The sequence below is a fragment of the Dipodomys spectabilis genome, unplaced genomic scaffold, assembly GCF_019054845.1.
Source record: "Dipodomys spectabilis isolate Male_0828 unplaced genomic scaffold, ASM1905484v1 ptg000492l, whole genome shotgun sequence".
NCBI lineage: Eukaryota > Metazoa > Chordata > Mammalia > Rodentia > Heteromyidae > Dipodomys > Dipodomys spectabilis.
The window spans coordinates 439,914-454,363 of record NW_024871169.1 but is presented as its reverse complement, the minus strand read 5'-3'; the positions used below and the strand labels follow the sequence as shown (position 1 = coordinate 454,363).

General features: G+C 44.1%; 1 pseudogene; it reads left to right on the top strand.

The window, feature by feature from the left end:
• Positions 1–400: 400 nt before the first annotated feature.
• LOC122098802 overlaps positions 401–14,450 on the top strand; it is a 29,825-nt pseudogene continuing 15,775 nt past the window's right edge.

Sequence of the window (14,450 nt, the reverse complement as noted above, 5' to 3'; positions counted from 1 at the left end):
TTTCTTTTTATATTGTCAGTACAGGTGCTTGAAATAAAATCCAGAGTGTTGATAAGAGGCTTGAGACACCAGAATCTGGACATTGTACCTTTAATGATCTGGGGATCCCAGTTTAAGGTAAGCCAAGGCAGTAAAGTCCTCAAATTCTAACCTCCAAAAAATGAGAGTGAATCTCTACCTCAAGTGTTATGTTATATAGGAATTGGACTGTTATATACAGAGAAGCCACATTTTGAGAGGTCAAATTGGAAGTCTTTATTAGAAAGCCAATGACTACAGGAGTACCCCTGTTCCAAAGACCAGCAGCCTACATAGTATTTTGCACAAAGCTTTTAAAGGCAAAAAACACTTGATAGGGTGGGGGACCAAAACTAACAAAAGCAAGGCATCTAGTGGAACCATGAGGGGTGAGAAAAGCAAACTATCTAGGGGAAAATCAGAATGACATATCTGCATGTTTTCTGGAGCAGAGCTTTCCTAGGGCTAAACAACATGATGCATCTGCAATTCAAAGAATGTCTATATTACCTTTTAGGCTTTTCAGAAAAGCCCCCAACACCCATGAAGGCACCAGGATGGTGGGGAAGACAAGATGTTGTTACTTTAACCCAATATCTTATTTCAGTTATATCATTAGTCTTGAGTGAAAAAGCTAAGCATCATCACCTAGGCCTTCGGTTCAAGCCCATGTACCAGAACACACACACACAAATGGAAGCTATGTGGTATTATGAGTCCCAAGGAGACAGCAGTGAAGGACAAAGAGGCTTCAGTCTTCCTATCCTAGGGGTTCAACAGCACCTGTGAGGCCCAGTTGTTCACACTTCACTCACAGTTAAGATGCAGAAGAGTAAGACCTCCCACCACACCCAGACCCTCTGGTTTTGGTCCCACTGCATTATTCATGGTGGAGCCATGAGGTCAATTTCAGGGGCTACGTGTGTCAGGTATGCAGGATGACAGAGGGGCTGAGTCATGGAGAAAGAGGTCCTCTGAATCTCCCTTACTCTGAGCCCATGGACTATTTCTGTTCCTGCACTAGTGGTTACACAGTGCTCATTATGGCTTTGGCCTTCTGTGCCACCCTGATGACATGCACATCTCCATGGAATTCCAGTGAGTCGGCAGCCATGGAGCCTGTGTGATGGGGCAGCTGGAAGGGGGAGGGGCATTTATTGTGTCTGATGTTCTCATAGCAGCCTTGGAATTTTAGCTTCAGGTGGGACCCTGACAAAGAAGGGATTTCACATGGTCAGGAGCCCTGGAGAGAGAAAGGGCCAACATGATGCCTGAGTGAGTCTGGCTATTATTTTAACTCCCAGTAGCTGTGAGAATTGTGGGGATCAGAGGGTCAGGTGGAACATTGATGGAAATGGACAGGGCTGGGTAGCAGAGATAGTCTGATGGCTGGGGAGGATAAGTTTAAAGGGAAGGGAGGCAGGGGTATAGGAAGCAGGAATGAGTAATCAGCTAAAAGGAGAGGCAGGGTTGAACAGAAAGGTTAGGGGATGACAGAATGGATGAGAGAAGAGAAGGGAGGCTTGGTTAATCACTCAGCACGCCAGTATGTATTGGTTGAATGCCTGGAAGGAGGGTGTTTGGACGCTAGAGCTGGGTTTGAGGGCCTGGGTCAAGTCAGGGGATCCTAAAATGACAGTTGTATGAACTGTATAACTTCGTCCCTTCTAAAGTTACATTTTTATTGGGTCAGTTGTGGGGCCTGAACTCTGGGCCTGGGTGCTGTACCTCAGCTCTTCAGCTCAAGGCTAGCGCTCTACCACTTAAGCCATAGCGCCACTTCTGGCTTTTTCTGCTTATGTGGTGCTGAGGAATTTAATGCCTTCTAATAGAGTATTCAGGTAGGTTATAGTCTGTAGCGGATGTGTCCAAAGAAGCCATGTTCTTCATGCAGAAACTCATGGTCACCTATGGATAGCTCAACTTAATCAAGGAAGACAGCTAAGTCTAGGGCTGGGGGTTCAGGCAAAATCTTCTGAGCTCCTTCAATACCATACTGTAGACCACAATTTTCAAGGAGAGGGTACATGATCATCTGGGTACATTTCTGACACTGTCAGGGTGGGTTTTAGGAGTAGCAGTCCTCATTTTTCCTGTCACATCCTGAATACTATGTCTTATCTCCCATGTCCCAGGTTTTATGCTGCTGGAGATGGTCCGCATATACAGCCAGCAGGACCAGCTCAGCCACTGCCTGTACCTCATCGCCCTGCTTCTAATGGCCCTACTTCTGACAATGGTAAGTTGGGGCAAGAGGGCCAGAAGGCCCAGGGAGCAGAATGCTAGGGCTAGATGATTAGAAGACTAGAGATCTGAGGGAGTGTATGGAAAGAGAATACAAGTAGGGATACACAGGAAGACACCATTCTCTGATGGACAGAGACAGCAAAACTTGGTGGTCTGAAAGAGGAGGGGGCCATGGATGTCAGGAGGAGGATCAGCAGGGAACAGCACTAGTTAAGTTGGAGGGTAGAGGCACAGACAAATGGCTAGACAAAAGGAAGAGGCAGAAGCAGTTAGAGGATAGAAGCACAGATAAAATGATGAAGCTGGATGTGGTAACACGTGTATATTCCCAACAGTCAGGAGGCTGACAAGAGGATCCCGAGTTTCAAGTCAGGCTAGTCTCTACAGCAAGAGCCTTTCTCAAAAACTGATGGGCTGATGGTGATAAAGGTTGGGAGAGGAGCAATCATGATTGATGTGTATTACATAGGAAACAGAAAGATGGAACCTCTTCAAATTGGTTTAAAAGGGAAAAGGAGAACAAGCAATAGAGTATTCAGGCAAATACCTTGTTCACAGCGATACCACTTTGTATAATTACTAGAAAAACTAGCAATGGTACAATCACGCAGGACATAAAAAGGCCCATAGGGTATAGACAGTAATCATACGTGACATAACTTGTTTTATGCAATTTCACATATTAGCCTGTTAACTTTCTTAAGTGAGATTAAATTTTTATTGTTTTACATTTGGTTTCTTGTGTTAAATATCTCAATGCAAATAAATATAATTTTCACATCTACTTTTCGAGAATTGAATTTTATTGTTTTATATCTTTTTCAGTACATATCCTTGGTTTCCTGCTGGGAACAGTGACTCACGTCCAAACTTGTAGTTATTCAAGAGTCTGAGATTTAATGATCATGATAAGAAGGCAGCCCTGGCTGAAAAGTCTACAAGAACTATTTTGTTTGTGTGTGCTGGTTCTGGGATAAGTACTCATGGCCTTGTTGCTGTCACTGACCTACTTTGGTGCAAGGCTAGTGCCCTACCACTTAAGCCATAGCTCCATTTCTGGCTTTTTTGGCAGTTTACTGAAGATACAGAGTTGCAGAGGCTTTTGTATCTGTGCTGGTTGTAAACCATGATCCTCACATCCAAGCTTTCTGAGTAGCTAGGATTCCAGTCACGAGCCACTGGCCCCCAGCCAGAAGATTCTTATTTCTAATAATCTATCAAAAAAATTTGTGCCTGTGAGTGGTGGCTTAAGTGGTAGAGTACCAGACTTAAATAAGAAAGCCTAGGGATAGGGCCTAGGCCTGTACTTAATTCCCCACTACAGGCAAAAATATCTTTGTTTTCCTAGCAGCAGCAGCAACAACAACAACAACAGCAGCACACACACACACACACACACACACACACACACACACACACACACACACACACACGCACCATGAAGTTTAAATATATGTAACTCTATGTAAAACTATACATAAGACTTATCACCCTTGTGCTCAGCTTGGGAGTTACTCCTTAGGGATATATGAAAGACAACCAAGGAGCAGGCACAGGAAAAGGATGGAAGTAGGGAACTTTAGCAAGTATGAGGCTCAGATAGGGAGGTGGGAATAATTTTGACAACAAGAAAGTAGAGCTGGTTAGATGGAGACAGAAGCAAGGCTTTGAGACCTGGAAGAAGGACAGGTGCTAATCTGAAGGAGAAGCTGCAGTGGACAGAAACAGGAAGAAAGGGGTTCAGGCAGAGGCAGACAGAAAAGATTTTGATAGAGGGTTGAGGCAAGAAGCTCACTTAGATGAAGGATTCACAGAGAGACAGTCACACAAGGCAGAGCCACAGTCTTTATGGGAGAAAACAGGGATTTCAGATACGGTGGAGTTCAAAATATAGTAATAGAGATGGCTGCTGGTGGCTCATAACTTATAATCCTAGCTTTACTCAGGCAGCTGAGTTCTGATGATCATGTTTCAGGGCCAGGCCAGGCAGGAATGTCCAAGAGACTTATTGCCAGTTTAACACACACACACACACACACACACACACACACACACACACACACACACACAAATCTAGAAGAGGATTAAGGACAGCACAGGATCTGAACTCAAGCGCCAGTCCTAGCACACACAGACCAACAGGATGGGGTGGCACATGAGTTCTCACCACTGACCTTCTTTTCCCTCCCCACAGATCCAGAGAATACTTTTGCTTACAAATTAATCTTTCTGCTTACTGCAACTGTGATAATGCTGTCCGGGGTTACTATCTTCATCTGCGCATATCATTTATCTATGGAAGATTGTGGCATATCGGTCAGTATCTCCCAGCCCAGTCCCCATCCTGACCTCATTGGATCCACCTTGTACCCACACTTAGCTTGACTCCAGTCGCTTTTTTGTTCTTCAGGCTCCAACTAAGTCACAAGTTTCAGTTAGCTCTTCACTAGAATCAACTACCTTCATCTGGTACCTTGTTTTTTGGAGCCCGTTATTTCCAAGCCCAATAATCAGGTGAGCATCCCATGGGCAGGGGCTGGGGGAAAGACGAGGTATTGAAAGGGGAATGCTTGGGGCTGGGAAGGTGGCTCAGTGGTAGAGTGCTTGCCTTGCATGCCTGAGGCCCTGGGTTCGATTCCTCAGCACCACACAAGCAAAAAAAAAGCCGGAAGTGGTGCTGTGTCTCAAGTGGTAGAGCGCTAGCCTTGAGCTGAAGAGCTGAGGGACAGCGCCCAGGCCCAGAGTTCAGGCCCCACGACCGGACCCCCCCCCCCCCCAAAAAAAAAAAAAGAAAGAGAATGCTTCTTCTTAGATGCATCGACATTTCTGGATCATTCTCAGAATGGAGTTGTGGGCAATAGAGGAAGGTGAAGCCAGGAATGGGGCATGTGGGGGGATGTTGAAGACTAAAGGCAGTTGTCTTAAGAAGGGACAAAGCAGAGAGACCACCAGCAGGCTCTAGGAAGACAGGGGCCACTGGAAGTGGCAGATGGGGCAGGGTTGGGGCTCAGTATCTACCACGCATGACCACTTGGGTCCTATCCATAGCACTGCAAAGGGGGACAGGTCTACATAAAAGGAGGATTCTTCAGACAGATGAGGGAGATCTGTCGTGAGGAGAGATGGGAACACTTTGTAAAGTAACGATTGAGGAAAGTTGTGGCTTTAAGGAGGAGAAGGAGGGCCAGGTGAAACGTGGATACCTATCATCCCCAGCAATATGGAAGGTTTAGGCAGAAGGAGCTTGGTCTCAATCTGGCCTAGGTTAAATGTGTGTGAACCTACCTAAAAATTACTAAAAACAGAAAGAGAATAGGGGAGGGCTCAAATGGTAGAGCATCTTTCTCACAAATATTCAACTCTGAGCCTAAACTTCACTACTCATAAACAAAATTTAAAACTAGGAGATGGAGCACAGAGCAGAAGCAGAAATGGGTGGGACACACTTGGAATGGCTGGTGAGGGTTTCAGGAGCCTACTGAGAGGGAGACTGACAGCACCATCCTCTGTTCCTCTCACCTGCAGGCCCTGTTCCATGACGCCCTCAGCGTCTACCTCAGCACAGTCAATTTGGGCATCGTGCTTACCAGCTGGGCTACATGCCAAGGCCACAGTTTTGAACAAAGTCGTGGACTGTCTTAACCCCCTCTATGCCCGTGAGCATGAGGCTTTCTGTCGAGAGAAAGAAGACATTTTTCTTAACCCTTTGTATGGAGTGGCGACCCTAGTCCCAATCCCAACCCCAATTGCTATGGGAAATAGAGAGGGAAGGGGCGACCTCAGGGGTCCTCAGCTGGTCCAGTCACTACTCCAGTACTTGGCCCAAATGGCCTCTCAGGAGTTCCCAGAGCGTAAGAGAAAGAATAAAATTGTTTAAAATCACTTGTCTCAGTCTTTGATCTTTGTTAAGTTCATCTTGAGACTACCTGTCTGAGGAGAGGCAGGGGTAAACCAAGGCCCCAGATTGAGCTGTATTCATTCCTCCCCTACAGTAAATTGGTACCATAATTGGGAACCTTTAATATGTCAGGTTGGAGACTGAGCAATGACTGTTGGGTTGCCGGAGGAAAAGCATTAAATGAAGCAGGTAAACTCAGAGCAAGTAGCTTCACACCTGTCATCTTAATCACTTAGAGAAAGGACTGACAACTGAGGACAATGATTCAAAACAATTATAGGCAGGAAAACCCAAGAGACTTTCATATCCAAATAGCCACCAATGAATTAGGAAAGGGAGGTTTTGCCCAAGTCCTAGAATCCCCTCCTTGTTTCAACCTACATACCAGCACAAACAAATTAACAATAAGGATCAAAAATAAAAGACATTCAGTAGACAGTGGTGACCCAATCTGGCTAGACTCACCAGGTTTTTTATATTTGTGTGAACTTTATCTATAACATTAGTCCTGTTCCTGAATGATTGAAAGGAATCAAAAGAAGAACAGCATTTTGTGGTACTTGAAATTATAGGAAAGAAGGAGTGGAGGCAGAACTTCAAAGAAGTGGGGAGTGAGAGAAGCTGAAGCAAAAACCCAGACATGGGAATTAAGGTGCTGTGGTAAGATCCATCAGTTCGTTGATGATGAAGAAGACTCCATGCCCACAAGTTAGTGAGGTCTATGAGTTGCTTGGAGCTTCCTCTTTTTGGATCTAGCAGAAAAAGCCCAGGCTCTGGGGCCAAACTACTCTGGCAGCAGTGAGTACAGGCTGTGGGCCATCAAGGGGATGTTCAAACACAGTCTTATCCACTTGGCACTAAACACGAAGCTGTGAGGGGTGGGGACCCCATGGGGACAGTTGCTCACCTCTGCCTCTACAGGTCTCTGGGTTCTGGACTTGTAGCTAGAGAGGACTTGTTCTTGAGGCTCCCAGGTATGGTGCAAGTGAGGGTCAGAACCTGTGGGATTTCTGCAGAGCTGTGACCATTATTTTGCCTGGCTTCCCTCTCCTGCCCACAGCTAACTGGCCTTTAGGGAAGAAGGTAGGGAGCAGGCTGCCTGGCTGTTTTGGGAATGCTACCTTGACCACTCCACCTGGACCACCGTGGTTGAGGATCAGGGCTCAGAGCCTCAAATTCACCCAAGGCTAACTTATTTTTATTGTACCCTAGAAGGTCCCTCCATTACCCTCCCAGCTAGATCACTTTTGGGGTCACTTTAGCATGTGCACTGTAGGCAGAGTGCTGGATTCTGCCAGGGACCCACGTTTCTTAGGACACTGTAACTTGATTCCTCCACCTACCCAGACTGCCTGTACCCAGAGCAGACATAAAGGCTGGCATGTGTTTGATGGTCTTCAGAGCAACTTCTACAGGATGGGAAGTGTGAATCTGTACCAGTCTTAGCTGCTTAATGCTATGGGCAACTAAGGTTTGTTCCTCCTGGGGTCTTGCCAGGAGCCATGTACAGTGACTGTTGGACTATGCATCTGGGCAAAGACAGAAGGGATATTGACTCCTCTGCCCACTAGACACTGGCTTGAAGATCCTTCTCTCCCAGCTGGTATCAGAAGAGAGGCCCCCGATGAGCAAAAGCAATGTTCCTTTGTATTTTTGTGCCTCAGTTTCCTCATCTGTAAAATACCCACATCTACTTGGAAGAATTAGTTTGAGATTCTGAGGAATGGTATATATCCAGCACATGCATCCAGCAAGCACTCATTTATTTCCTGCTCACATGTATCCAAGGGATTACATGTACTGGCCACTGTAGTAGAAATGTGTCAGCACAGTAGATTCAGGCCTCAGCCTCAGGGAGGCAGACAAATACTAGCCCCCAGGCTTCACACAGACAGTCAGGTGGTACAAGTCCTAGGCTGGGTCCAGCATAAGTATGAGCAGTCTTGTGGGAAGTGCTGAGCAGACAGGGCCAACCAATCAATAGAAGCTCAGTCAGGACCAGGCAATCAATAGAAGCATAGTCAGGGCCAACCAATGGATGGCAGAGTAGTCAGAACCAGCTAATGGGCCCAGTGCAATCAGGACCGGCCAATCAATGGCAGCCCTTCATGCTAGTGAGATGGGATGCTGAGGCCTCTGCTGGCTATATGACCTCCTTCCTTGGTTCCCAGTAGGCACTTAGCTAATGGGGCTGCTACTACCCATGATTTCCTTCATCACAGCTCTAAAGATATTTTCCCCAGTTCATTTCAAACTGAAACACACTCTTCTCCCCTACAGGGTATGGTTCCACACTGAAGCAGCAACTGTCATTTGGTTCCCTTAACCAGCTCTGTGGATTTCTCTTTCCCTGTTTGACCCACAGGGCTCTGTGGGTCAGTAGAGAGAGGAAATCCAAATATCACTAATTGCAAGACTGGGGCTCCATATTGGTCCTCCTTCATACTGGCTGTTGGGCTGTTTTTGGCTCAGGAGACTTGGTCACCAGACACCACAGTGTGCACCAAGCAGAGTTCTAAGCTGATAATGGCTTACATTCTCTGTAAGGAATATTTTATCTTATCAGTAACACAGAAGAGTTGAGCAATGATAAGTGCTTGTTCTTACTCATAATTTTATAGTCACTTAAGAAAACTGACAATATTGGTTTTCTTTCCATTGGTGAAATGGTGGCATGCAGTAAAGCCCATTGTCTTTTTAAAAAATCAGATTTAAATTGTTTTAATTATACAAACTATATTCTCCCACTAACAGACCATCTTTGTGAGTTAATGGCCTTTGAAATCTTCTTTTGATCTATATAGTGTAGATACAATTTCTTTTGTTTAATGGTTTATTTTATATACAGAAATCCAAAAATTGGCTGTATTATGATTCCTGTTAGGAGCTTCTGTTATGATAGATGAGAGCAAACGAGTGTCTGCAGAAACACTGCCCTGAATTTCTGGATGGGATTCTGAACATCTCATCTTTAAAACATATATTTAAGAGCATCTGTAAGAATGTTTATGTTCCAAAAGGGGAAAAAAGAAATTATAGGAAACTCATAATTGTGTGTATAATATAGTGTGGAACACAGTCAAGGTTGTTGCTTCACAAACTGTTCATCACTCCGGAGCTGAGGAGTTGCCATGCTGACCATGTAGTCAGCAAAGTCTGAACTATTTACTGTCTGTCTACTTGCAGAAAAAGCTGATTGGCCTCCGATTTAAAAGAGAGAAAATGCCCATTTCAAACAGAAATGAACATGGAAACAAATGAGTGATTGAGTGTGATGTGGGGGAGGGAAAGATGGGACCTCACTGAGGATGGGACAAGAAGTAGGGTCCTATGATGCCCAGAATGAGCAGGCCCTGTGATTATCTAGGCCAAAACTGCACTAGGCACAGGGAACAAATGCAAAGGCCTTGATGTAGGCATGAGCCTGGCAGATACAATCTAGTATAAGAAAAAGGAAGGGAAAGTATTCAAGTACCAAATACAAACCAGCCCTATCAAGAAGCCTCAGTTACAAAATGCAGATGTTTGCCATCCTAATCTATTTTTTAAAAAAAGGTACTACTGTAAAGGTGAGAAGTTTTATAAAGGACTTTCCAAATTTCAATTGTCATTATTCATCTCAGATAAATTTTAATTTATATTCTTTAATTTTTGAAGTAGAGACTGAATCCACAGTTTGAAACATGATAGGTGAGTATTCCACTACTGATTTCCACCTCCAACCATCGAGATAAACATTTTTAATGTAAACTTTTTCTTTGATAGAGCCTCATTTTTCATGTGCACACACACATTTCTGTGTGTGTCTGTGTGTATGTGTTCAGAATGAACCTCTATCCCATAAAACTAGACTTTTCACACTCCTAGAATGACAGAACTATCCCACAGTGCCAGGCATAATTGTCAAGATGGATATCTTGCTAACTTTCTTGCCTGCACTGGCCTTTAACATTGAAACTCCTAATCTCTTCTCTCTGAGGGGCTGGGATCATAGGTGTGAGCTATATACCACAGAAAATTTTTTGTGCCAGTAATGGAGTGTGAATTCTGGACATGGGCACTGTCCTTTAGGTTTTTTACTCAAAGTTGGCACTATACCACTTGAGAAACAGCTCCACTTCATCTATTTTCTACTAATTTGGAGGTAAGTTTTTTATGCACTTTCCTGCCTAGGCTCGTCTCACAAAGGGATCCTCAGACCTTAGCACCTTGAGTAGCTAGGATCACAACTGTAAGCCCCAAATACCCTGATCTTCCAGATAATTTTAATGTATACACATAATATTTTTCTCCTTTATTTTGTGTGCTGTGTATGTGTATTTTCCCACACTCAGGCTATTTTGTTCTTCATTTTTGTATGATTGTATACCTGTACTGGGCTAGAACTAGGGTCTTAACAATGTGCATTAGATCTCTCTCAAAAGGATTGAGCTCTACATACCAAGTCAAAGCTCCACTTTTAGTTTTCCTGTGTAGAAGCAGGTCATGAAACTTGATATCAGGGTCTAGGCACTGCTCCTGAGCTTTTATTTTTTCTTTCTTCTTTTTATTTTTTTGCCAGTTGTGGGGCCTGAACTCTGGGCCTGAGCACTGTCCCTCAGCTCTTCAACTCAAAGCTCATTTGAGCCACAGCACCACTTCCGGCTTTTTCTGCTTATGTGGTGCTGAGGAATCGAACCCAGGGCCTCGTGCATGCAAGGCAAGCACTCTACCACTGAGCCACCTTCCTAGTCCCCCTGAGCTTTTTTGTCCAAGGCTAGTGCTCTACTAGGTGAACCCCAACTCCACTTCAAGCTTCAGCTGGTTAATTGGAGATAAGCATCCTGCCCAGGCTGGCTTGACCTAAGATCCTCAGGTCTCAGCCTTCTGCATAGGCTAAGATTACAGGCATGAGCCACCTGTACCCAGCTCACTCTGACTTTCTGATAATTAACTGGAGATAAGAGCCTCCTGGACTTTTGAACCTGGGCTAATTTCAAACCCCAAACTAAGACCTCAGCCTCCTGAGTAGCTAGGATTACAAGTGTGAGCGCTAGTGTCTGGCTCATTTTGTGTTCTTTTCTGCCACTAAATGTAAGCTCTGAAAGGCCAACTGACATTCTTGGTGCTGGAGTAAGAACCAATAGTCTTGTGCATTCTAATCACACATTCTCCTACTGAGCTAAACAGTTCATGCAGTTTCCTAATTCCACTTGTGAGCTGCACAGGGGTTCATGCTGTAATCCCAGCTATTTGGGAAGTAGATATCAAAAGGACCCAGTTTGGTAGCCATCACATGTGAATAAAATGTTAATCAACCAAGTCTAGCCAAGCATTAAAAAGTTTGAGCATCCTATTTCATTATTTTTTTAATGTGGGCCTATTTTTATCACCCTTGTAATCCTAGATTCTCTGAGCAAGAGGTAGGAAGATCTCAGCAGCCTGCCTGGCAAATGTGGGAGATCTTATCTGAGACTTATACTAAAGCAAAAAGTCAAAGGGGGTAGCTCAAGTGGTATGGTGCTACTGACCTGGCAAGCTCAAGGTCCTGAATTCATGTCCCTGAACCAACAGGGAATGGTGCTTATGGATAACTGTAGTGTGATCACATCTCAGTATCCCCTTCCTCCCTCTCCATCCACCTTCCAGCCAAAGCAATTGTAGCAGAGTGCTCTTACTCTTAGATTCTTAGAGATGGACTTGGTAGTTAAGATAGAAGTGCTAGTACCTTCCTTGGGCATCATAGATTAATGAAAGGGACACAGGATAGGCTGAGATGTGCCCCTGGGACACTGTAAGTTAGAAATACCACCTCCTACCTCTTCCAATCATATGGGTTCTCTTGTTTTTGTTTCCCCAGGAGTAAATAGTTACTTAAATGACTATGGAAGTATCTGGATTTAAAATTTTTAATTGCTCAGGAAAAAAATCAGTAAGTGAGAGCTGGAGGTCTAAGTCACATCCTAATGTGTGCAAGACCCCAAGTTCAAACCCCCAGTATTGCAAAAAAAAAAAAAAAGAGAGAGAATAATGCAGTTAAAAAGGAAATACTGTGATGAAAACAGTTCTTAAAGAACTCATAATTCAGTTACTGGTGACTCAAGACTGTAGTCATAGCTACTCACAAGACTGTGATGTGAGGATCTTGGTTTCAAGCCAACCTGAGCAGGAAAGTCTGTGAAATTCTTATGTCCCATTAAGCACAGAGAAAGCCAGAAATGACTCTGTGGCTCAAGCGGTAGAGTGTTAGTCTTGAGCAAATGGAGCCCAGGGACATCACCCAGGCCCATAGTTCAAGCCCAAAGAAATTGCAAAAATGAAAGAAAGAAAAGAAGGAAGGAAGGAAGGAAGAAAGGAAGAAAGGAAAGAAGGAAGGGTGGGAGGGAAAAGAAAAACACATTTGAGCCATAGTTCTTCTTCTAGGTTCTTCGTGGTTAATTAGAGAAAACTGCTTCATATATATCCTACGCAGGCTGTCCTTAAACCATGATTCTCAGACAACAGTCTTCTGAACAATGAGGATTGCAGGTGACAGTCAATGATACTCAGACTTTGAGGAGTTCTGTTTGGATACTTGGGTTGGCCAGAAGGTGACTCTTGTGGATGATAAATGTCTACAGTATCTGTGATGCTTCTGATTCTAGGAGGCCTGTAGACCCTGTGCTAATCCTGGGAGTGGTGTTCTGGCTGATTCTGGCTTGAAAACACATCCATCTCGTTTGCCAGTCCTGGGGTTTTGATCTCAGGGCCTAGGCACTGTCCCTATGTTTCTTTTGTTCAAGGCTACCACAGTACCACATGAGCCACAGCACCACTTCCTGCTTTTTCTGTTTATGTTGTACTGAGGAATAAAACCCAGGACTTCATGCATACTAGGCAAGCACTCTACCATTAAGCCACATTCCCAGCTCCTGCCCATCTCTTTGTTTTTAATTTGCTGTGTGTGTTCCCAAATGCATACATCTCATTACATCTATGTATTTTGACTTATTTATATTTGTTAACTAGGCCAAGGCCTCTTACATGCTAGGCAAGCATTCTACCACTGAGCCACATGCACAGCTTCTTTTTTAGAATAGAGTTACATTGGGTTGCCAAAGCTACACTAGGAATTGAAATCCTCTTTCCTTAGCATTGACCTCAGTCTCCTAGAGCTGGGCTTAGAGAGTGCTAGGCCTACAGTGTGAAATCTCCTCCTAGGTCCTCTATTTTGACACACAGCTAACTGTGCTAAGACTGACCTGACTCTGGTCACTGGACATTGCTTGGGAGTAGGTATGTATCTTATGTTATTATTCTGACTCTAGAGTAGTTACTTTATGATTCACTGAAATCTTGTGTATTCTGTGTGTGTATATGTAGAGCCTGTTAACTGTCCTTGAGTTTATTTTGCTCAAAGTGAGCACTTTACAACTAGACCTACAGTTCCACTTCCAGCATTTTTTTGAGGAGGAATTAATTGAGATCACTGGGATAGCTTCCAACCACAATCATAATATCTTAGCCTCCTGAGTAGCTACAATTGCAGGGATGAGCCAGAGCCCCCCAACAAAAGCTTGGTTGTCATTATCTGTGTGCATACAGTTAAAGGATTACTATGATTCTGAAAACATATAGAGACTAAAGTATACCTATTTTTTCTTTTTATTGCTAGTGCTGGTGCTTGAAATAAAGGCAGGGGAGCTGATAAGAGGTTTGTGGCACTGCAACCTGGCCATTGTACCTTTTATGATCTGAGGATCCAGTTCAAGGTAAGCCAAGGCAGGAAAGTCCTCATATTCTAACCTCTAAAAAGCTGAGAGTGAATCTCTAGCTCAAGTATTATGTTATACTGTTACTTGATGGTTAGATACAGAGAAGCCACATTTTGAGAGGTCAAACTGGGAGTCTTTACTAGAAGGCCAATGACTGCAGGTGCACCCATGTCCCAACAACCAGCAGCCTAGAAAGTAGCTTACACAAAGCTTTTAAAGGCCAAAAACATTTGATGGGGTGGGGGACCAAACTAATAAGAGCATGTTTATAGAAGCAAAGCAAACCATCTAAGGGAAACATCAGGGGCAAGAAAAGCAAACCATCTAGGGCTGAACAGCAAGACACACCTGCATGTTATCTGCAGCAGAGCTCTCCTGGGGCTAAACAATATGATGCACCTGCAATTCAAAGAATGACCTATATTACCTTTTAGGGTTTTCAGAAAAGCCCCCAACACTCATGAAGGCACCAGGATGGTGGGAAGGACAGATTGTAGTTATTTTAATCCAATATCCATATTTCAGTTATATCATTAGTCTTGAGTGAAAAAGCT